The sequence below is a fragment of the Vicugna pacos genome, chromosome 6, assembly GCF_048564905.1.
Source record: "Vicugna pacos chromosome 6, VicPac4, whole genome shotgun sequence".
Lineage (NCBI taxonomy): Eukaryota > Metazoa > Chordata > Mammalia > Artiodactyla > Camelidae > Vicugna > Vicugna pacos.
This window is the reverse complement of record NC_132992.1, coordinates 87249996-87273932: the sequence shown is the minus strand read 5'-3', so window position 1 is coordinate 87273932 and position 23937 is coordinate 87249996. Positions and strand designations below refer to the sequence as shown.

Below are 23937 nucleotides of genomic sequence, written 5' to 3'. Positions count from 1 at the left end.
CCAGTGGTCCCCAGTGATCTGCCATGAGATCTGGGCTTTTGAACTTGCTGTTCCCTCTGCCCGGAGGAAAGGAGGCCCCCCTCAGACTCTGTCTGCACATGTTTAACTTCTGGGCATTTTATTTTATTATTATTTTTTATTTGGAGATGCAGCATTTTATTTTGGAGAATAACATTTTTTATTATACCAAAGGGCATAAAATTAACCATTCTAAAGTGTACAATTTGGTGGCATTTAGTACGTTCTCAATGCTGTCCAATATCACCTCTATCTGGTTTCAGAACATCTTCATTACCCTAAAAAGAGACCCCACATCCGTTAGTGATGACCCCCGATTCCTCTCTTCTCAGCTCCTGGCACCCACGAATCTACTTTCTGTCTGTCTGGATGTGTCTGTTTTGGACGTTTCATATGAACGGAATCATGCTGTGTGTGGACTTTTGTGTCTGGCTTCCTTCACTTTGACCAACGCTGTCTAGGTTTTCCCCGGCTGGCGTGTGTACCGGTCCTCTGGTCGTTACGCTGCGTGAGTGATATTCTGTGGTGTGGATGTTACTACCTCTGCCCTCCCCACTCCCCCACCGCCCTCCCTGGGATTTACTATTTTAAAGTAAATTTCAGCCATGGTGCCATTTTATCCATAAGTATTTTAGTATGTTTGTTTAAAAGATAAACACTCTTTAAAAAGTATGGCCACCATATCATGGTCACACCTAAAACAATTCGTGCTAGCTTCATATCATCAGGTGACCAGAGGGACATTTTTCAGCCTGGCATTTGGCACCCAAACCTGCTTCATCTTCCCTCCTCCTTCCTCCACATCTCACATAGACTTTATCATGTGCCCCACTTGTAAAAGTTGTCAGTGGCTGCCTGACTGCTCAAGGCAGAAGGATTTTGAGGTCAAGTCTGGGATCGGTGGGTACAGGGACCCTATACCTTAGCCCCATATCCCAGAGAGTCACTCTGCCTTTATTCCAGGAAATCAGTCACCTGTACTGTCTCCCTGACATTCCACCCACCCTCCCACCCACCCAAGATCTTGCCCTGTGTCATACCCAGCTCAGAGCCTACTCTTCTGAAAGACCTTCCCAGGTCCTCCAGTCAGAATTAATCTGTAACTCTGTTGGACTTCGTGGGTCCTGTCGTCTGTCTCCAGAGGACCGAGGAGGAAGGCGTCTTGCACAAGTTGCTCCGTCTTTACCAAGCACAGTGTCAGCAGCACAGAGGGAGCTATGCGGCTGCCCAGAAGCCCCAGCGTGCAGATGTGGTCCCTGCCTCCCTGGGCTCAGATTCATTCTCATTCTCTCTCTTTCACACACATGCACACACGCACACACACACAGTCACACACTTGAATTTCAAACTCTTGCGTGGTTTAGGTTTAATTTTTTATCCTGTTCAAAATCAAACTCTGAAAGCCATGGCATCATACAGCAGAAAACAGCTCTGGATCTGAAGCTCCAAGAATTGCTCCCGCCCCAGCTCTGCTCTGTGACCATGGGTGGGTCGCCCCCCGTCCCCTGGTCCTGTGCACAGAAAGGGCACAGGCTTCACGATCCATGACCCCTCCACCAGTCCCACACCTGCCGTCTCTCCACTTCTGCTCTGATGAAGAAGGGTCTAGTCTTGCTGAAGTGAGGGCTCTAAGCCAAGAGGAAGCAGAGAGACTGTTAGAAATTGCCTGTTTTCCCCATCAGCATCTTGTTCTGACCTTCTGTTCGGCTGGCTGCCCCTGATCAGAAGGAATGTAAAACTTCCCAGGGTCGAGGCAGGAAATGCCTTGGAAATCAGGTCTCTTGCCTCTGCCCCGGACCCCTCAGGGGCCACTTCAGTGCCCTCCTGGCCCCTGCACACTGGATTCTACTGCCCTGCCCCCACTCACTGCCTCATGGTCACCTCCGAACAAACCATTGGGTCTTTCCTCAGATCTGACCCTTCCCACCCCTCCTCCAGCTCTGCTCTTGTTCAAGCCCTCATCACGTGTATCTGGACTGTTATGGCTTTCTAACTGGCTCCTTGACCTGTACTTGCTTCCCACCCCAGTTTCCTCTCCATATGCTGCCAGAGTGATGTTCTTACAAATTAAGTCTATTAGTGCAAGAAAACCCATTCAAATCTGGCATTTGCCTTCTGGCCATCCTCTGGTCCCACAAAACCGAACTGCTCATGCTTATTGCACATGCTGTTCCCTGGACGTTCTCTTCTCCAGCAACTGTGCCTGGTGAACTATTCATCCTTCAGAACCCAATTCACATATTCTCACCTCCTCATGCAGCTGATGCTCTGAAGATTACTAACCATGACCAGGGGACACATCACCACATCCAGAAGGTGTGGCTCACAATAGTCAATAGTCAAGAATGGAGCAGTTCTCTGGCAGATCAGGGGATGATAGAGCAAATGCCCACCCACTTCTCCCTCTCTCTCCCTTTATCTGCCAGTGTTGGAGTAGCCCATCTCTGCAAGAACACAGCGTGTGTCACAAAGGGTCAGTAAGGGTGGGAAGTCAGAATTTCTAAAACTTACTCCAAATGTCCATATGTGGATAGAAAGATTTCAGCTAAGAATGGAATTGAGTGGGACCATCTTTATTTCAAGTCAAGATATGCTGTCATAGCAGATTATGAGAAATCTCAGAAATGGTTCCCAGGGATAGACTTGATTCTGGTTCTGTGTAGTAGATTACTTGTGTGTGAGAATGAAATAGCTGCCACCTATTTCCCCGGGTCCTAACGGAGCATCTCTGAGCAGAGAGCCTGCTTGGCATTTGCAAGGCTAGAGATTCCTGCATCCGAAGGTCTCCTGATGCTGCCAGTTTCAGGCTGACCCAGAGCACTGCCCAGAAAAGCACCTATGTATCTTTTAAATCTTAGCTCCACCAGGCGTCACCTCCTCAGGGAACCTTCCTTGATTTCCCCCAATCAAGGGGGTGAGGAGCTTACTGCTGGAGATGATTGCCTTGGCTTATTTGCTCTTAGACCATGAGCCCCTGGAGGTGTAGGGTTGATGTGTTCTCATCCTGTGATTTCCTGTGTCTAACACAGTGCTGGGCACAGAGTTAGTGCTTGGGGATTGTTGAATGAATGAATAATCAATCATTGTTTGATTGACTATTCTGAATTTTGAGGAGACCTGCGCAACTGTTCCATGACCTGATTCTCTGTGCTCCGCCCTCATTTCCCATTTCATTTTTTCACTTCCTCTTTCTCTTCTGCCCTTGATTAGCCTAAGCTTCCCTAAGCACAGGCCTGAACTGCATACTGAAGTCATGATGATCAAAAACGTGTCTCTGTATAGTCAAATGTCCCCTGGGGGCAAATCGAGCCAGACTGAGTACGACTGATGCAAATTCAAATTGGGGGGAATAAAATACCACCTCTTTTCACCCCATTCCCCCCACCAATCTCCATCCCTCTTCCCTTTTTACGTTTTATTTTTCTCCTTGGCCCTTATGTCCAGCTAACAGGCTAGACATTTTACATATTTTTCCCGTTGACTGTTGGCCTCTCAGTATCAGACTGCAAGGGTCACGCGTTTGGGACTTTTCCCAGGATACTCACCTATGCTGTTTCCCCAGGTCCTAGACCACTGTCTGGCCCATAGGAGGGGTCAGTAATTATTGAGTGAACAAGTGACTGTCTTATAACAACCCTGTGAGGCACACCCAGGAGGAAGAAGGCAGTCAGGCTGTCTCCCTGCCAAGTTGCCGCACAAGGTTTGGAGACATCCCTCCAAGGCAGCGTCTTGGGATCAGCTCCCTGGGGCTCCCTCCCAGCCAGTGGGCAGGGCCATGTACCCAGGTGTCCAGGAACCTGACAGGAAGTGACGTCTGGCAGCCGCTGCCAGGCAGAGGCGCAGGCAGCTCCCTAGGCGGGTGCTTGCTGACCACATGATGGCGTGGTGACAGCTAATCACGGGTCCGTGCCTGCCAAGCTTTGGTAGGGGTAGCAATTAAAATCCCAGCTGATGTCATGGTCCCGGATGCCACGTAGCCTTGGGAAGTTTATAAGGTGCAGTTAGGGCAGTGTAAGCCTGATGGGGGACAAAGAAAGAAACTGGGCATTTCCAAGCAGAGCAATGAGGAGAAAAAAAAAAAAAAAAAGGACCAGCGATGGGGAGAGACAGCTCTGGGTGTGCAGAGATCTGATAGCTAAGCATTCCCAGGAAGAAGCAAGTTGGAGCCAAAAAACAGGGGTAGGGTTTGTGCTGCAAATCTGGGGTCGAAAATGATCACAGTCAGGAAATATTAGGCTCACAATAAAGGATTGTGTGAAACCGATCGGTCAGCCAGAGCCCAAATCACAAAATCAAGAAGACAACAGGGTAAGACTTGTCTCCAACAAACATGCACAAAGACAAGGAAGTAAAACCAGTCCTGAACCACGCGGGTAGAAAGAAGCTGTTCTCTACCAACCGAAAGCGGGTGAAGGGTTCAAAACTGGACAGCTGAGCTGAGTTCATAGTGGGGTTTTTTAAATATAATTTTATTCTTTTATTGACAGTGGTTGATTTACAATGTTGTATTAGTTTCAGGTGTACAGCACAGTGATCCAGTGGTCCACATGTGTTTTTCCTATTCTTTTCCATTAGAGGTTATCACAAGCTATGGAAACCCTGAGCTAGACAGTCGGTCCTTATCATTGCAGAGTGAGATTCGGAGTGCAGGCTTGCCTGGGTGGAGGATGGTTCTGTGGGAGGCCCTCGGAAGGGGCCCAGAGGTTGGCGTGCAATCACTTTATGGTGGGACCGGCTCTGGCAAACAGGTTTGTAGCTGTTACTGTCACTAGCATTGACCTAAGGTGTGTCGTCAGAGCGGAGACCGGGTAGGTGAGGGCGGAGAACCACGGGTCAGAGGTCGGCTCGCACTCACCCGCCCTGCCCCGGTGGCAGGCTCAGATCGCCAGCGTTCTTAAATTCCCCGGATGGAGCCGTCAGCATCTAGACAGCAGAGAAGTATGTGATTGTCACAGATCCGTCACAAACTCCACTGAGCCCTTCGGGGCCTTTCCTGAACACACTCATCATATCAAGAGTATGATTTATTTAGGGGTGAGCCAACCGCAGTTTGGGGTGTCAGGCCCTATCAGATGACAGAGCTGGCCAATGTGCAGCCCCCGGTTCTCAGGGAGTTATACTCATGAACAGCACCTCCTCCTCCTCACAGACAAGCACGAGGCAGACACCAGGGTGAGGAGCCCTCCTGGGGTGAGGGTGGGGGAGTAAGGGGTGAATTCTCCCCAATGTGCGGCCTCTGCTGGGAGGGGGGCACCCCAGGAATCCCTCAGGGCAGCCCCCTGGTCCTCCCTGCACCTCTGAGCCTTCCGAATGTCCTTGGGCCTTTCCCACCCTTGGTCCCCCTTTCTGGAATCTTTTCCCATTGCACTCCACAGGCTCTGCAGGGCCCAGTCCCTTAGAGCACGCAGACCGGAGGGTGGGGAGGGTGGGGCGTGGTAAGTGCATTTGTTTATAAAGGGCTAGAGTATGTCTGGAAAAAATCACACAAACCACAACTAAATCGCTTGCTTTGGGGGAGCAAAGTTGGCTGGACAGAAGGATGGGAGACTTCCTTTTTATTATTTTATAATTCACTTTGAGTATACTTTTTGAGTTTTGAAACTGATGAGTGTTTATTTGAACTTGTATTGAAATAAGTGAGGCATTTTCACTACCTCGGCCCCAGGACTTTCCCTTTGGAGTACTTAGGAACAACTTTCAATTATTTTATTGATTAGTTTGAATTGGCCTTTCTTCCCTCCCTCTAGAATGTGAACTCCACATGGCCAGGGCCCAGGTCAGCCTGGTGGTTAGTGTCCAGCACAAGGCTGGGTGCACAGCCTGGCTTGACTGTTGGGTAAACTAAGAAAGAGTGAACTAGCTCAGGATGTGCGGCTGGTGTATGTCGTCCTGAACTTGAGTCTCTAGCCACCAGACTCCACACTTTAAATGCTGCCTCCAACGTCATGGAGCTCACGAGTGTCCAATGAGTTGACTGCTAAAATGCCCTAGATGCCTGCACCCCCCACACACATAGTAGGTCCTGGCACATAATAGGTAGGCAGGAGAGATCTGTTACCTGTGTGGATGGGTGACTGACTTTATCTCCAGGCGTTCTGGAGTCTCTCCCCAGCCCATTCTGTTCCTAGGCCCCACTGAGGTTTGGGGGGTGCCTGTTGCAGCAGCAAGCATTACTCTTATACCCTCTTCATGCTTGTCTTCCAAGTGCTCTCCCCACCCTCCCCCTTCCCACCTCCCCACCAGCAGCCTCCTGACAAACAACTCCTCCATCTCAGCCTCCTCCTCACAGCCTGCCCCTGCCTCCTGACTTTCCCTTCTCTCTTCCTGTTGCTACTAGTGGACTGAGAAATAAGTTATGCAATAGTCCCGCTGTGGAATAATACACAGCAATAAAAAAGACCAGTGTATTGATACACACATTAACATGGATGAATCTTGAAAACATTAACAGAGCGAAAGAAGACAGACACAAAAGACTGCGTCCTGTGTAATGCCATGTAGATGAAGTCCAAAAAGAGGCAAATTTAATCTCTGGTGATGAACGTAAAAATAGTGCCTGCTGTAAACAGGGGCGGGGTCGATTTGGACTGGGAAGGGGCATGAGAGAACTTTCTGGGGTGATAGAAATGTTCTATATTCTTGATCTGGGTGGTGGTTATACAGACATAAACCTGGGTTAAAATTTATTGAGCTGTACACTTAACTTGTGTGTGCTTTTTTTGTACTAAAATGTGCCTCAACTGGGGAAAATAAAAGAGAGGCCAGCACTCTACATACTGCTCTGTTCCTTGACACGTTCACCTCATTTGTTTAAGCATATTGACAATGTGCAGGTCTGCACTGTAATTTTAGTGGCTGTGTACTATTCCATCGTGTGGGTATCACTGGTATCTTCAGACCAACTTTGTTCCCAGGTAGAAAATCCTTCTGAAATGGTGGAAGAGGAGAAGGAAAACCCAGTATCTTTGGCATCATCTTTGTGCTTCCTGGAGATGTGGTCTCTGCAGACAGGCCAGGAGAGCATGGCTGCCGTCCTGGGCTCAAATTGTTCAGAATATTTTGGTTCATCCAGAATAACTTATAAACAAGAGTCAGGTTCATCAACATAAAAAAGTTATATGCTTCAAAGGACACTATCAAGAAAGTAGAAAAAACTACCTGCAGAATGGGAATAAATATTTGCAAATCATCTATCTGATAGGGACTTGCATCCAGAATGTATAAAGAATTCTTATACCACACTAGTAAAATGACAATCCAATTAAAAATGGGCAAAGGATTTGAAAAGACTTTTCTCCAAAGAGTATATATGTGTGGCCAAAAAGCACATGAAAAGAAGCTCAGCATCATTGGCATTGGGAAAATGAACTAGAAACCACAGTGACATACCACTTCATACCCATTAGATGGCTTAAGTCAAAAAGACAGAGAATAGCAAGTGTTGACAAGAATGTGGAGAAAGTAGAACCCTCAGACACTGCTGGGGGGAATGTAAAATGGTACAGCTGCTTTGGGAAACAGCCTGGCAGGCCCTCAGAATTTCTTAACAGTTACCACAGAATAGGTATATACCCAAGAGAATGAAAACACATACACACAAAAACTTCCACAGGGCTGTTCATAGCAGTCTAGCAAAATTATTCAAAAAATGGAAACAACTCAAATGTCCATCAACTGATAAATGGATAAACAAAATGTTGTAGATCTGTCCTGTGGAATATTAGTCAGCAATAAAAAGGAATTAAACACTGATTGATGCTACAATATGGGTGAACCTTGAAAACATTATACTCGGTGAGAGAAGCAAGTCACTAAAGGCCATATATTATATAACTCCATTGATATGAAATGTGCCATATCAAGGGAGGCAGAAAGTATGTTAGTGTTTGCCTGGGGCCGGGGAGGAATGAGGAATGAGGAATGACTGCTAATGGGTTTCTTTTTATGCAAATGTTCTGAAATTAGATTGAGGTGACTTTCGCAATTCTGCACATGTACTGAAATCACTGACCGGTGCTTTAAATAGGTAGATGGTGTGTAAGTTGTACCTCAAAAGAAATGAGATATTTGGCAAACGTAAAGGGGAAGGAATTATTTTTCATTGAATTACCGTAAAAGCCCTGAATTAGGTGATACTGGTAGGGAGGTGCTCAGCAAAGACAGTGTGAACTGGACTGTGGTTTGGCAGAGCGGTGTGGCGTGTCACGAAGGGAGGGTCCCCACTGATGGCCTGAGGCCTGGGAGTGGTCCTCCTTGCTGGCTGATTGATCCCGGCCAGGTCACCCTACTCCTTGGGTTTTGTTTGTTTTCTTCTTCATAAAATGGAAACCTGTGTTAGGGGAAACCCAGCTGCTGTAACAGATAAACCCGCACATCAGAGTGGTTTAACATATCAGAAGTTACTTATTCATGCAAAGCCACAGTGCCCTCCAGCGGGTGGGCGGGATGGGACAGAGAGGGTGGGAGCCTGTGGGAGGGCCAGTGGCCAGGCCAGAAAGGACCCACATCCTTTTACCCCATTCCATTGGCCAGAATTCTGTCACGTGACCCCAGCCCAGTGCAGGGGCCGGAAGTGCAGTTGCCTCCCAGGCATGTCTCCACACTTAGGAGGGGGAGCCTGAACCTTGGTGGGCAGGCAGCTGGGCCTGGAGATGCAGGAGGGAGCCTAGGAGGGCCTCAGGTTGACAGAGCCTGTGAACCCCAGTCAAGAGGCCACATTATGGTCCAGGGGGACTGTGAGTTCAAGCCCTGTGGCAAGTTGAAAGGCGCCATATGAACACAAAGTGCTATAACCTTTATCTTGAGTCATAAGCCCATTCAGTAGATCTGCTAATGGGCGAGGGAGTCTGTATTTTCACACAAACACCCGTGAACTCCTGAATCAAAAGGCTGTAGCATCGCTTACTTCCTCCACTTCGTCCAGGTCTAAAGCCGAGGACTGGACGTAGCCGCCCGTGCAAGGCTCTGTCTCAGGCATCCGTGGCCACTTCTCCCCCAGCCTGCGTGTGAGATGAATTTCACCAGGAGATGGCTTGCAGCTGCCAAGAGGACTGTGCTGTGGGGCTGTTGCTATAGAGAAAATCTGATTATACGCAAACTTGAGTTCATTCAATCAGAATGTTCTTTTTCATCAAGGCTGGAGAATGTCACAGGGAGGCCCTGCGTCCTGCTTACTTCAGGCTCCTGGAAGGCAGATGGGCATCAGTGCCATGTCTGAGCATGAGAAGAATGCCTTGTTCCCTCTGGTCCCAGCCAGCTGCCCGAAAGATGATTCACTGGAAGCGAAAATGAGAAATTGATAAGGTTGGAGCAATTGGGAATGGCTGCAGTCAGGCGGCCTGATTCCTGGGACATGCCTCTCTCTCCTCCCACACTCACACCTGGGTGACTGCAGCTCCCCCCGAGTGTCTTGGCCAGGGTTCTCCAGAGAAACAGAATCAACAGGATGCATATACATATATATCGGGAGATTTATTTTAAGGAATTAGCTTGCATGATTATGGAGACTGGCGAGTCCAAAATCTGCAGGGTGGGCTGTCAGGCTGGAGACCCATGGAGGGGTTGCAGTTCAAGTCCAAGGCCATCTGTTGGCAGAATCCCTTCTGCCTCGGGGGAGCTCAGTTTTTGTTCTATTCAGGCCTTCAACTGATCGGATGAAGCCCACCACATGATGGAGGGCAATCTGCTTCACTCAGCATCTGCTGATTTATATTACTCTCATCCAAAATATACCTTCACAGAAACATCCCAAATAGTTTTTTACTAAAGATCTGAGTGAGTGGCCTGGTCAAGTCAACACAAGAAATTAATGCTCACACTGGGTTTATTACAAACATGCTCACAGAGGTGGTGGGCTGACCTGCGAAGTGCCTGGACACCGGGAAGCCTGGGTGTGCATCTTTCGTCTTGAATTTTCTGGGGATGTGAGTTTAACCTCTCCAAGCCCCTGTGACCTTGTAATTGTACCAGCCATTTATTGAGCCCTTTTGACTGAGGATGATGGATTCATGATTCTCCCCAAGTTTAAAGACAAGGTGTTCAGGGGACCGACCCAGGGTTGTACAGCTGCTTGGTGAGGAGTAGAGCTCCAGCTCACAGTCTTCCCACCACTATGTGCCAGGTGGAGGAAGCGTTAGATGCATGTGCATCAAAAACCAAGCACAAAGCTGGCACCAGCCTGGCGGGTGCTCGGTCAGTACCAGTAACCAGTCCCAGTCAAACCAGTGACAGGTTTCTTCTTCAAAAGGCACCTTTGGGGATGGTGGTGTTCACTCTGGGTTCGGAGAGTCTAAGGCCATCCTGCTGACAGTGACAGCCACCTTACTGGGTGTTTGCTGTGCCAGTCATTTGTCTACGCTTTTCGCAACACGGACTCATCCAGTCCTCATGGCAACCCCGTGGGGGGCGTGGCCACGTCCTTGTGCTCCCGGAAATCGAGGCTCGGCTCACGTGCCTTGCCCACGCCCACGTCTGTTTTCTTTCCCCGGCCCCACCTCACCGCGTGCGGCTTCTCCAGGCTCTGCAGAGCCTGTCTGTCTCGGTCTGTTTGGGCTGCTGTGACACAGTTCCACAGACCAGGTGGCTCAAAAACAGCAGAAATGTGTTTCTCACGGTGCTGGAGGCGGGAAGTCTGGGATCAGGGTGTCAGCCTGGCGGGTTCTGGTGGGACCCCTATTCTAGGTGGCAGACTGCCATCTTCTCGTTGTGTCCTCACATGCTGGGAAGAGGGGGAGAGAGCTCTCTGGGTCCCTTTTATAAGGGGACTGACCCCACTCGTGAGGGCCCCACCCTCAGCCTAATCGCCTCCCAAAGGCCCCGCCTCCTAATGCCGTGACATTGGGGGTTAGGGTCTTAACATGTGAATGTGGGTGTGGGGACATGAACATCCCATCCATAACGCTGTTCCCCTCCCTCCGACTCAAATATCCAATTGTTTTAAATGTGTATTTACGTTCCAAGTAAGTCTCATAGCTTCATTGCTAAAATTCTGCATTTGGGGTGAAGTGAGCAGACCGTTCCGTGTCGTGGGCTCCTCCAGGGCCCTTTCTCTGGCTGCCCTGTCCTCTCATCTGTTTCCAGGTCATTCCAGCCTGCTAGGTGCCCAGTCCCAGTGAGCCCCACGTCCACTGGCCTGTCGGTTCGGCCACCGTAGGCTGAGCCCAGGTGGCACTTGCTACACGGTGGTTAGGAGCTGGACCCTGAGACCCAGCCCCACCTCCCAGAGGGACAGGCCGAGTGGCCTGGGGCATGTTCCCTGAGTCCCCCAGCCTGACTTCCTCATCCGGAAAATGACAAGAAAATCTGGAAAACAACCCCTACCTTGAACTTAGCAAGACTGGAGAAAACAGCATCTCGACAGCGCATAGCACCGTGCCCGCCTGGCACGCAGCAGGCGCTCCGGAAACGGTGTTCTGTTTTTATGAGGCATTTAGTAAATGCCAAGTGGATGCCTCTTGGCTGATTCTCTGCTTGTTCGAGATTATGTTTTCAGGTCGTAGCTTGCTGAGCTGTCCTCTCGTCACCGGCACGGGTTTGTCCTTTGTGGAGCGCGGTGGGATTGCTCCGCTGGTGGGCGGAACAGCTGGGGAGAAGCCAGGTGCTGGGTAGCCAGGCTGAAAACGGGGTTAAACACAGGGCTGACCAGGGCCCCGAGAAAATGTGGACTTCAGGAGCAGCCCCGGAGCCTGGCTCTGAGATGGGCTTTAATGCTTTTGGACAGGCGATGACACTTGGTTGCTGACACCTTGCACGAGGTGGGGAGACACGTGGAGACTGATTTCCCGGGATGTTTGGGGATGTAGGCGCGGACGCTGGCCCAGCCCCAGCCTGCCAGCTGGGCTTTTGATGCCGGCTCTGCTGGGCCCTGAGCCGAGCTGCCGCTCAGAGGAGAGAGCATCTGGGAGAGGGAGCTGCTTGCAGGTTGTCAGGATTCATTCCTTATCAGCAGAAAGTTGGTAGATGCTTTTGGAGGCCCTGTCAGTGAGACGACAGTGATGGCTTCTGGGTTCTTGCTGTGGGTGGAAGCTGCGCTATGGGGATCCCTGTGTCCCCTGGGGCATGCGTGCCTTCATGGGGGGTTGTGGGCGTCAGCACACCTGCAGGCAGCCTAGGGTGGCCAGGGGTGGGGAGCCACCCTGCCCAACAGCAGTTATGTGCCTGGTGGGTCCCACTGCAAAGGCATGGGTCTCTAAGGCCTTGGTGACTCCCAGACTTTAGAGAGGGAAGGGGGATACTGTTAAACATTCCACGCTCATTATTCACGGATTTTGTATTTGCGTTCACTTACTCACGAACGTTATCTGTAACCTCAAAATCAGCAGATGGTGCTTCCACAGCCATTTGCAGACATGCACAGAGTGAGAAAAAGTGTATCAACGCACACCTTCCGGCCGAGATGGAACAAAGCAGTCTGTTTGTTTCTGTTCTCGTGCTGTAAACAAGTGTCCTTTCCAGGTCTAGGTATGCCATGTTTTTAGCATTTTTGTGCTTTCTGTTGGTGACCTTGCTGTTTAAAATGGCCCCTAGCACATTGTGCTGAAGTTCAAGAAGGCTGCGAGGCACCCTACAGAGAACACACACACACGTTAGATAAGCTTCATTCAGGTGTGAGTTACAGCGCTGCTGGCCCTGGGTCTGACGTTAATGCGTCCACTGTATATGTATATTTATATATGTATATATCACTAAGTTATCTTTAGACAGAATCGCACATAAAACAAGGTGTATATACTCAATAGCTGACAAAAATGTGACCACAGATTCACAGGAACCCAAACCCATATTTTCCCTAGGAGCAGTAATTCAATATTTGCTAATTCAGGGTTCGTGGTGACTTTCTAGAACATCACTATTGTGAATAACAGGAATCAACTGTGTCACTTTTGGTCAATGGGAATAAACCAGGTCACATAGTCAACTGCTTGAGACCTAACTCAAAGCCACCTCTTCCAGGAAGCCTCCCATGGTCTCTCCAGCCTCCAAAGATCTTTCTCCTACCACACCTCGCCCCACAATATGCATTACGTTTACCATTGATTTGACATGTGACATCGACTACAAGATATTAGTCATTTTTCCCATATGTTTATCATGATGGCACCAACTCCTTGAAAGCTGAGGATGCCTGTGGATCATTCTTTGGGCCCTACTCATGGGAGCAAGTGTTTGATTCTTTCTGCAAATATCTGACTCATTGATTTGATGTGCAGGTTAAATTCATTCTTTTCAAGAACAAATAAATGCAAGATGGACTGAATGAGGGAAGGAACGATGTGCTCACTGAGTGCCGGGCACCCCTGGGAGGCAGCGAGGTGGTGATGATGTGACACCACTGACAGACACCTGGGGAGTGGAGAGGAGGCGCCTCCCCATCTTAGAACGGGCAGGGCGAGCATCGGGGGAAATTGGACAAGTAGGTGGGAAAGTGCAGGAAGGGTGTTCCCGGCAGTGGGGAGAGCATGTGCAAAGGCCCGGAGGCCCGGCGAGCAGGCACGGTAGAAGCTACAGAGCCACGCAGCAGCAAGGGGAGAGCAGGAGGGGGAAGAGGAAAGGATGGGCGAGTGGGCCTAGCAGCCACATGTTGGCACACTGAGGAGTGAGTCCTGAGTTACAAAGGGGGTTAAGCGTCCAGTGGGTTGTGGTTCGACGTGGTGCTTCCGTCCTTAATTACTCAGCAGCATGTACACAGCATTCAGAACAGGCATCCATCCAGTGCTGGCCAGTGGGGGCTCAGAGGAACAAGGCGTCCCGTGGGCCCCAGGAGGGACAAGACACAGACCTGTCAACTCCCTTCCCAGGCCCACCAGCTGGGCGTAAACACAGGATCCCCAGGCCAGTTGAGAGCGTGTTTTTCTGGCCTGTTCCCAGCAGCCTTGTGGGAACTGCAGCCCTCTTGTTTCCTCCCCAGTGTTTCTTGAAACCCCAGGAGTCCCCGGGTGACATGGGGGTGGGTGTCCTCCCACATCCCGTGGAGGACAAGTTCTGGCCCCTGCCGGGCTCGTCCACTGCCTTGCCTCCCTGCTCCTAGGCCCGGCCTGGGTCCAGGTGGCGTCCCAGCCTCCACTTTCATCCTGTGTCACACCCAGCACGTGGTCCCCTCGCTCCATCTGTCCTTAGGAGGTGACATCTGGCTGTCCCTCTCCTTTCCCAGCACTGGTGGGCTGGCCACTCATTCCCCAGATCCAGCAGCAACCCCTGAACACACACACATACACACACACACACCCCACACACACAAATGTACACACACATACACACGTGCGCACGTGAGATGCTCTGTTACCGGGGCTGCGGTGCCAGCAGCCACACACGCTGTGTTTGCCCAGAGACACTTCCTGGCAGCCCTGTCTTCTTCTCATGCCATCTTCATTACAGCCCCTGGCCCGAGGCTCCGGGCAGCACTTGTCAACGTCAGCTGCACGTGCTTGAGATCACCGCTTCCCTCCGTCTGGGCTCCTTGGGGGCGTCCGGGGACGTGCACACTTGTCTTGGGATGAGAAGCCTCTCCATCCCACAGGCATAGAGACTGGTTGGCTTTGCCCACCAGCCCTTCAGTCTGTTCAAGAGAGACAGAAACGTGTCACCTCCTATTCCAACACTGTTGTCAAGGAAACAGCCATTTCCTTGAAGGACTAGCAAAGGATGGAGAAACTTCTGCGGCTCTCGGGCAGCCTGACTGTCACGGCAGAGAGAGCAGCTTTGTGGTGGCCCTGTTGCCACGATGCTGGCTTTGCCATCTTTACCACAACACGCTGGGGCCACAGGCATCACTTTCGTGATCGCACAGGGAGCAAGAATGAATCTCGGAGTCTTTTAGTTTGTTAGTGCTGCGTGACAAAGGACCACAGACCGGTGCTCTAACAACAGAAATGTGTTTTCTCACAGTTCTGGGGGCCAGAGGTCCAAGATCAAGGGACCAGCAGGGTTGGTTCCTTCTAAGGGCCCTGAGGGGGCATTAGTTCCAAGCCTCGGTCCTTGGATGGCCGTCTCCCTGTGCCTTCACGTGGTCGTCCCTCTGTGTATGTATAAGGACACCAGTCACATTGGATTATGACCCACCCTAATGACCTCATTTTAACTTCATTATCTGTGTGAAAACCCTATTTCCAAATATAGTCAGCTCTGATGTCCTGAGGGGTTAGGACTTCCACATCCGAATTTTTGAGGTAACATGATTCAGCCCATCATAGAGAAGTTAAGCAGATTACCCTTGACCACACAGTGGGGTGGTGGGCCTGAGAGAGAAACCAACGTCTCCCAGATGCAGAGGCCACGCAGGGCCAGAGCAGCAGCGACGGCAGCCTGCTTGGCGAGGGCTGTCTCCTCGGCTCTGCGGGGTGGTTGGGGGTGGTGGGGGCCTTGCCGGGAGAGGATGGAGTGGAGCCGAACGCTCCCATCCCTGCTGATGCCTTTTGTCCCTAACGCCGGGGATGCCCTGCGTTTCGACCAGAAGGACCATGGGTTCAGGCACGGAGACAGCTCTTTCTACTGCACGTACCCAAAGGCACGTTGAAAATGGAAAGAGATTTGGGGTCAGATTCTAGTTCCAAAACGCGAGCAAGCTCCCAAGCCTCGTTTCTTCGCTGGTGAGATGGTGATAATAATGCCTGCCTGTTAGGACTCTGGGTGGCAAGTGACAGAAACCTACCTGGGACTCACTTGAGCACACAAGGGAATGAAGTTGCTCGTGGACTTTGAGAAAGAGGAACCAAACAAGCCCCTGGCGGGGTGGGGATGAGGCTGAGCCCCGGGAGTAGAGGAATCCAGGGCTCGAACCTCTCCAACTGTTTTGTTCCTCTCTGCATTTTGAGTAATTCTCTCCTATGTTCTAGACCAGCTTTCTCCACCCAGCAGGGAATGTGGTCACTATGAGCCCCAACGCTCAAACCTCACAGCTCTGATCATGGGAGAGAAATCTCTGAGGTCCTCTGTCATCGCAGGTCCCAAGCTCCCAGGGGAGTAGCTCACTGGCTCAGCTGGGCTCCCGTTTCCTCTCATCTGTGACCGGGAGGGGCAGGTTCTGAGAGGTGGCAGGGTCAGAACGCAGTAGCTCCGCACCCCTCACAGCCACATGGCCAGGGCAGGGGAGCAAGGGGCAGTCTCCGAAAGCTGGAGTTTGAACACACATCATTGAGAAAATGAAACAGAGTGGAGTACATGAGCACTCTTAGCCGACCGCCTGGCTCCCAAAATGTTACCTCCCTCTTCCCCACGGTCCCCATGACGTCATGCCAGTTAATTGGAAGAGATACATTTGAATTAATAAGGTGCAGTTCAAAGATATTAAACGCTCAAGCACACAGTTATTCTGTTAGCAAAACATTCTCAGTGGCTCCTGCTGGCTCTTTGTCAAGGAAGAGACACCTTCTTGAACAGTTGGCATCCTTCACATCCCAGAGAAGCACCTAAAATCTATCACTTGTAGACAATAAAGAGGGAAAATGAATAAAAACAGGAACAAATAGTTCCTCGTCTAGACAGTCTAGAGGCGGCAGTTCCTCGACAGTTACTTAATTGGCTGAACAAAGTGTAAATCATCTATTTCACTCTTGCCTTTGCCACAGTTGACTTCTCAAATTCTAACTGGTATAAACTGCAACCCAGGACGAAAGATCACACGTCCTAATTCAAGGCATCCATCTGAATAATGGCCTCGGCTGTTTGGTCCAAAGGAACCCCTTGGATGGCATTCAAGGCTCTCTCCCTGAGCACCTTCTCCCTGTCAAGGAGCTGGGACCTGACAAGTCTCAGAACCTGCCACTCATTATTGGTCACGCTCCAGCCTTCACCGTTCCCCTGCTGGGAATGCTCCCCACCTTCCCCTTCCCTGTCTGCTGACATTGAACCTTCAAGTCCTACTCCAAGTCCACCCCGACCCGGGAAGTGTCTGAGCCAGTGGTTCCCTCCACCAAGAGAGCCCTTCTTCGGGCACTCAGTTTTCCTGGGCCCATGTGCCTGGCAGGGTGCCTTCAACAGTTGTTCCTCCTACGAGCCCAGACACACACGTGATGCTTGCATCGTTCAAGTGCATTATTCAAGTTCATTTTTAAACGAATAAATGAAGGAACGTCTAGCCAGAAGCCACCTGGTCACTGAAGTATCTTGAGTGAATATTTAAGACATAGTTGGGAAGAGAGGTGTGGGGGCCTCACTCGGTACTCAGCAAGCACATGGAAGGTGTCCTCCCGTGGGCACAGCAGGTGAGGGGTGTGCTGGGAGGCCAGCCTTTCCCAGGGAACAACTGAGTTTGCAAAGAAAGCATTTTTCTTTGCGGAAGTGTTAAGCCAGGCAACTATCTGCTGAATCACAAAGCCACTGGTTGCAATTTTCTCAGGCAAGATTCATGAGCCTGATCAGATTGTGCTCTTTTCTCAACAGAAGTGGATTTCAAATGATGTGGGGAATTCTGTGAAGTCCTTCCTGACCCGGCGGCGCAGAGGAGTGGGTGGCGGGGACTCAGTGGTGGGGACTCAGTGAAAGGTGCCCGCTGGGAGGAAGGTGTGGGGGCAGCGTTCCTCGGTGTCCATCCAGGTAATCACGGTACATCCTGTGGTCCAAAACCAGCTCTCTGGAGCCTGACTACTCAGGCCCAAATTACAGTTCTGTCCCCTTCCAGCTGTGTGACCAAAAGCAAGTTACTTAACCTCTCTGTACTTCAGGTTCCTCACTTGTAAAAACAGAGGTAATCATGGTCCCTGCCTCCTAGGGTTAAAAGAATTACAATTAAAATAATTCATTTAGATGAAGTGCTCAGAGTGGTGTCGGTTCTGCTGGAACATGACGTATGTGCTCCTAAAAATCATCCCACTATAAAAAAAAAAAAATGGGGAGGAGGGAAAAGAAGGCTGAGGGGGGCATGTCTCAGTAAGTCCGAGCTGATGGAAGACAACGTCACAGACTGGGTGACTTGCAAACAATGGAGATTTATTTCTCACTGTTCCGGAGGCTGGAAGCCTGAGATCTAGGTGCTGGCAGATTCCGTGTCTGGTGAGGCCTCTTTCTACTTCTCAGACAGCCGCCTTCTCCCTGTGTCCTCACTGGGTCTTCCCCTCTGTGCGCCCCACTGGCCTCTGTCTGTGTGTCCAAATCTCCTCTTATAAGGACACCAGTCAGATTGGAGCAGGGCCCACCCTGCAGGCCTCACTTTAACTGAATCACCTCCCTAAGGACCCTGTCTCCAAATCAGTCCCATTCTGAGGTGCTGGGGGTTAGGACTTCAATATATAAATTTGGGGTCGGGGGACACAAGTCAGCCCATAGCAGGTCGTAACGTTAGATGTGGGTGGTGTGGCTTAGAACACGCGCAGTTGTCCAAGGGAGCTGGTAGGTGCTTGTGCGCACACACGAGTGGGTGTGTGTGTTTTGTGTGTTCCTGTGTGGCTCGGTAGCTCCGATCAGCTGGGTGCAGCTTTCTGTGTCCACCTGTGTGTGAAAATGAAATTGCGCGTCAGCAAATGTAAAATTCACGTCCTGCTCAAAGTGTTCCCTAACGCACCCGTGGCGTTGGCATGTGTGTTTTCTAACCAGCCTTGTAGCAGAACCGGCTGTCCTGCTGTAAGCTGCTCCTCCTCAGGGTGGGCTCTGGCTCCTGGGTCCCTGGGTCGGGCCTGTCTCAAGCATGGCATCATCACAGCGGTACCGTGAGTGAGAAAGGACACCTGTGATCATCATCCCCATTGCAGAGATGGAAAAACTGAGGCCCAGAACCCGAGGCTGGTCCAGCAGCGGTGCTGCCAGAGGCAAAAACCCAGGCCCTTTCATTCTCAACAGCAGCTCTCAAATCCGCCCCTGTGAGAGCGTCAGCCCACAGCAGGGTGTAAACAGGCAGATTTCCGGGCTCCTCTGTCAGCATCTGGGTCCTGTGCGTCAGGGCCTGGGCCTCGGAAGCCGTGTTAATAAGAATCCCAGGTGACTGGGACATGACCAGGCCAGTTAGGTGACACTGTCCTACTTCTCCCAGCAGGTAGGCGAGACTTGATCCCTATTTGTAAGTGTGATGAAAAATGTATGAAATGGCATTTTCCACATGAGTGGGCGCTCCTTCTGAGGATGGGCCTGGCTCTTCCCCACGCCGACCCCGTTCCCGGGGCGTAGCGGGGCTGAGTGCACAGTGCTTCGGCTTTGCGAATCCTTTGAGACCCCGGGCAGCACACAACCTGGAGAGGTAGGCACTGTGGGTCCCATTTTACAGCCGTGTAAGCCGAGGTGCCCATGAGATTGCCTCTGAAACACACGCTACTTAGGTTTTCCCAGTTTGGGTGACTGGGGGCCACAGCAGATATGACACTTAGGAGAGTTTGTGTCAGGGAAGTTGCCTGGAGTTCACCCTCCTTTCTGACACTAATTGCAAGTTTGAGGGGCTCCCCCAGCCCCTCTCAGGTTTCATAATTCATTAGAAAGGCCCAGAGCTCACTGAAAGCAGTTACACTCACGTTACCCTCCTGGCACTGATCTGTGACAGGACACACATACATCACCCGCTAGGGAAGCTCACGCAAGCCTCGGTGCCCACAGTTGGGCATGATCGATTGATCGATGGATTGCTCGTGTGGTTGCAGTCGGTCTCCAGACCCACTGGTACGGTGGGCCCCCAGCCCCCACCCCGGGTCCTTTGGTTGGTCTCCCCGGCATAGTCAGGCCCTGCCCTAAACAGAGACACTCCTACTGGGTGGCATAGGTCACCTCCCAGAAGCCAAGGGCCAAAAAGTCCAGGCCTCTTTTTGGCCAAGGCCGGATTCTGTGCTATTCAGAAGTGATGGCAGGAACCAACATTGACTGGCCTGGCAACTGTAAAAGTGCTCCTTGGGTCACAGGACTGGGGCTGTCCCATCTGCCCTCACTGCCACGTGTCAAGTTCTAAGCCCTCTGTAAACACCTTCTCTCACTGCATCCTCATGCCAACCCCACGGTGCCGTGGATGTCCCCCCACTTTACAGATGGGGACCGAGACGGGGAGGACCACACCCAGCAGCGCAGAGCTGGTCCACGGCGGAACCAGAATGCTTTGGGCCCTTCCTGTTGGCTGCATTTTTAATGCATTTTTAAACTTTTGAAAAACATTAATAAGTTGCTGCCCGACTCAGCACCCCTCCGGAGCTCCTTTGGTAATTTCCGGCGCCTTAGAGAAGGAAGGACCACCCTGAGTCCCCCGGTCTTGGGGCCAGACTCCACCAGAGCTGGAAGGAAGAGACACAGAGCCATAAAGCGGCCTGGAGGGAAGTTATTTTTCAATCAAGTTGGGCTTTGCCTGCTAATCCTTCCCCGCTGCAGGGGCCGAGGGCAGAAAACGCTTCCCTGCGTGAAGAGCCCCGAGGTCTGGCTCCGGCCCTTGGGCCTGAGTTTAGAACCTGGCCTGCAGCTTAGAGAATAAGCAAAAGTAAAGGAATGTTGTCTCCGAAAACCACCAGGCCCGGAAGGGTTCCAGCTGCTCCTTATGAAAGAAGCTATCGAACAGAGGGAGGAGGGGGCCGCTCACCAGCAAAGACCTAACCATTCTTTCTGGGACGCCGCTCGCTCCATGAACTAGAGCACATTTGCTTAAGACATTCAGAATTCCTTTTTTTTTTCCCTGTGTGATCCTGAACACAAAATTCCCTCACCTCTCTGAGCCTCAGTTTCCTCATCTGTAAAATAGAGACACTGACACCCACTTCACAAGTGCCCAGCCCGGAGCCCAGACCTTCATACAGGTTCCCGGTTTTCACAACCGAGGGTGAGAGGACCTTTGTGATTTTAATGCCAAGATGCCAAGTCCTTGTTCTATAATAAATGAGTTCTATTTATAAAATTGAAGACATTCTGGATTGGACACTTAGGGAACAAATGCATTTAAAAGAGTGCAAAGACAGCTTGACTAGGAGATGAGTCTCTGACTACATCTCTGATTTTATAGGGTCGGTCAGTGAGGATACAGGATTCACTTCACAGCCGGGATGATCGGACCCCATCCGCAAAACTAACATCAGGGGCAGAGGCACCAAACTGTTCCAGGATGCGAGATGGAGGGGGTGGTTTTATCATCACCACCGTCATCTACTAAGAAGATAGACCTTGTCTTTGGCCCTTCAGTGCCCCTCCCCCCTCCCCCAGGTGGTATGCTGTGTGCAGACGCCAGTTGCATAGACCACATGGGAAATAAAAAGTGCCTTAGGAAACCTCAAGGTTAGAGGGGGTGAGGTTTGGTTCCAGGTGGTCCCTGGAGCAGATTTCCTGTACAGTCATTAAGAATCAGCCCTCTCCTGATGCCTTTTCAAGATCTCGCAGTCTTTGCCACCTTGTCTGATACTCGCCCTTCCCAGTCTCCCTGCTGCTCCACCACCAGCCCACTCCAACACTCACAAGCATTGGCTGTCATCCCTGAGGCTTTGGTCCGATCCCCCCGTGCTGTGCAGAGGCCCCCAGCAATATACAGTATGCGCGAGCCCTGGCTTATGCCTTAATCTCTTGCAGTCATTTGTTCTTTGCGCCCTGTGGTTAGAGACAGGCTTCCTGGCTTCACGGTGACCTCCAGTAGGGTTCATCTGCAGGGTTTTAGCCTGGACGACACGTCCCTAGCCCTTCACAATTTGTCATTGTTTTTTATTTCTCGCTTGGACTCAGCAGCCAGTATGTACTGAAGCTGGATGGCTTTATGAACTGAACTTAGATGTGGGGGGTAAACGTAAAGGAGAGAAAGGACATCTTGGAAAGCTCATTGCCTAGATTTTGGCCGCTGAGCCACCCTATCCTGAATCATTTCCCCCGGCTTTAGGAAAGAATGGAGGTGAAAGAGTTTTGCAGATTGTGAACTGCTGTAGAAATGTCAAGGCCCACAGGTGCTCATGCATAAATGTTCTTATTATGAAAGTATTTATAGCAGGCAAAACAATTTGGAACTGGTCTAACTATCCAACAATAGGGATATGGTTGAGGAAGCTTTGAAGACTTTGTGATGGTTTGTCCTATTATACAAGAGGACGAGTATTTTATTAGTTAAGATTGTGTTGAGCTGCAAGTAACAAAAACCCAACTTAGAGTGACTTCATCAAATAGGATTTATCTCATTCAGTGAAGCCTCCAGATAAGCAGCTTGGGGCCAGTTCTGGGGCAGTGGCGCCATCAAGGAACCAGCCACTTCTCTTCACTGTTCATTCATTCCTAGCAGCGGCTGTGATGTTTTCTAGCTGCACTGCTTCATGACTGGGAGTCAGATGATTAAGGGAGAAGTTAACCCCAGCTGTCTCTGCTCCCTTTTACAGAGCACTCCTGGAAACCACACCCCCTAACTTCCACTCCCACTTCATTGGCCAGGCTTTGTCACGTGACTGCAAGGAAAGCTGGGAAATGATTGTTTTTAAACGGGGAGTGGGGAGGGATGTATAGCGCAGCCATAGAGTGCATGCTTTGCATGCATGAGGTCCTGGGTTCAATCTCCAGTACCTCCATTAAAATAAATAAATAAATGAAAACCTAATTAGCCCCCTCCCCCCAAAAAGAGGTGGTCAATAACAAGTCACTTCTCCTTAAAAAAATAGACTAGAGAGATTGCTGACTGAAACTTAGGATTTTGTAAGCTGAGAAGAAGGGAAGGATGGATATTGGGGATGGGGGGCAACCAGCAGCATCTGCTACAGTTCACCCCATTAGTTACCCACCACACACATACCTTCTTTCTGTATCAGAACTCATATGAATGTTCCTGTATGGAAAAGTCAGTTTCACTGATTGAGCCAGAGCTCAAAATCCAGGATCTTGAGAAGCTGTGCCAATTACCTGTTAGGTTTGAATGTGTCTGGCTGGTTCCTTGTACCTATAAACTCACAAACAAGTTATTTGCCCCCTCTGCCAACACAGCCAATATATAGTGATGGAAAAGGAGCAAGACTGATGACAATAATACTTATTCTAATATGTATGTATATGCATGACTGGAACGTTGTGCTGTACACCAGAAATTGACACATTGTAATTGACTGTACTTCAATAAAACTTTTTTTTGAATTATTCTAATAATAATGACTACTACTACCACCATTCAGGAAAGGTGAGAAAAGATCTTAGGCAGGCAACCAGCAGTGCCCACCATACAGAATACCGCATTGCATATATAATATGGTTAAACTTACGTTAAGACAAGCAAGCAAGAATAAAAAACATGTAGAAGGAAGAAGAATGGAAGGAAATAAGCTTGTCTTAGAATAATTTAATCCACATGACTTTTCTTTCTATTGTATTTTCAGTTTTTTTACTGTTATAAGTATCTATTAATTTTACAAACAAAATTATTTTGTCAGTTATTCCATTTGTAAACATTTCCCCCAGGGGTATTGAGGACAAAAGATAAAAAAAAAAAGATTTCACTATGCACAGGGTTGAGTACATAGCAATTTTTTTAAGTAAAACTTAAAATTGCTATCAAACATAAGTACATCAATAAAAATTCAATATATAGACAAGCTTATAATAAAGTTTGTAGCCTCCTGTCCCAGCTCTTTCCACTCTCAGGTCTGTGTCCATGAGGAAGCCCTTTTATAGATTTTAGACTTTGAAGATAGGTTTCTTCCCTGGCAGAAGTTGTGATTTGGTCTGGGAGAAGTGACTAAAATACGTGAAATCACAAATAACACAAGCTCGGAAAATCCACATCCCCCTGCAGGGAGACCCCCCAAGGTGGCACCCGGTGTTGCCGGAGGTAGTGACCTAAATTGGAAGGACTCAGAATAGTTCTGCTAATGAGTTCCGTCCTGGTTTCCTGGGAAGTCTGTGAGTGGCTGCGGTGTCTGGCGTCCAGGTTAGGGTTGGGGTTGGGAGACAGTACTGTTGTGCTGGGTGGGACACAGGCACTGGGGCCAGACCTGGGTGTAAAACCCGGCTCTGTTACTTACCACATGGGTGACCAAACTCATCCCTGCCTTGGTTAGTGCATCTGTGAAATGGGAATCA

General features: G+C 50.1%; 1 protein-coding gene across 4 annotated transcripts in view; it reads left to right on the top strand.

Annotated features, from left to right (window-relative positions):
* The window catches only part of CLMN (calmin), a 102854-nt gene that overhangs the window by 35465 nt on the left and 43452 nt on the right, over positions 1-23937 (top strand). The gene's annotated exons all lie outside the window — the stretch shown is intronic.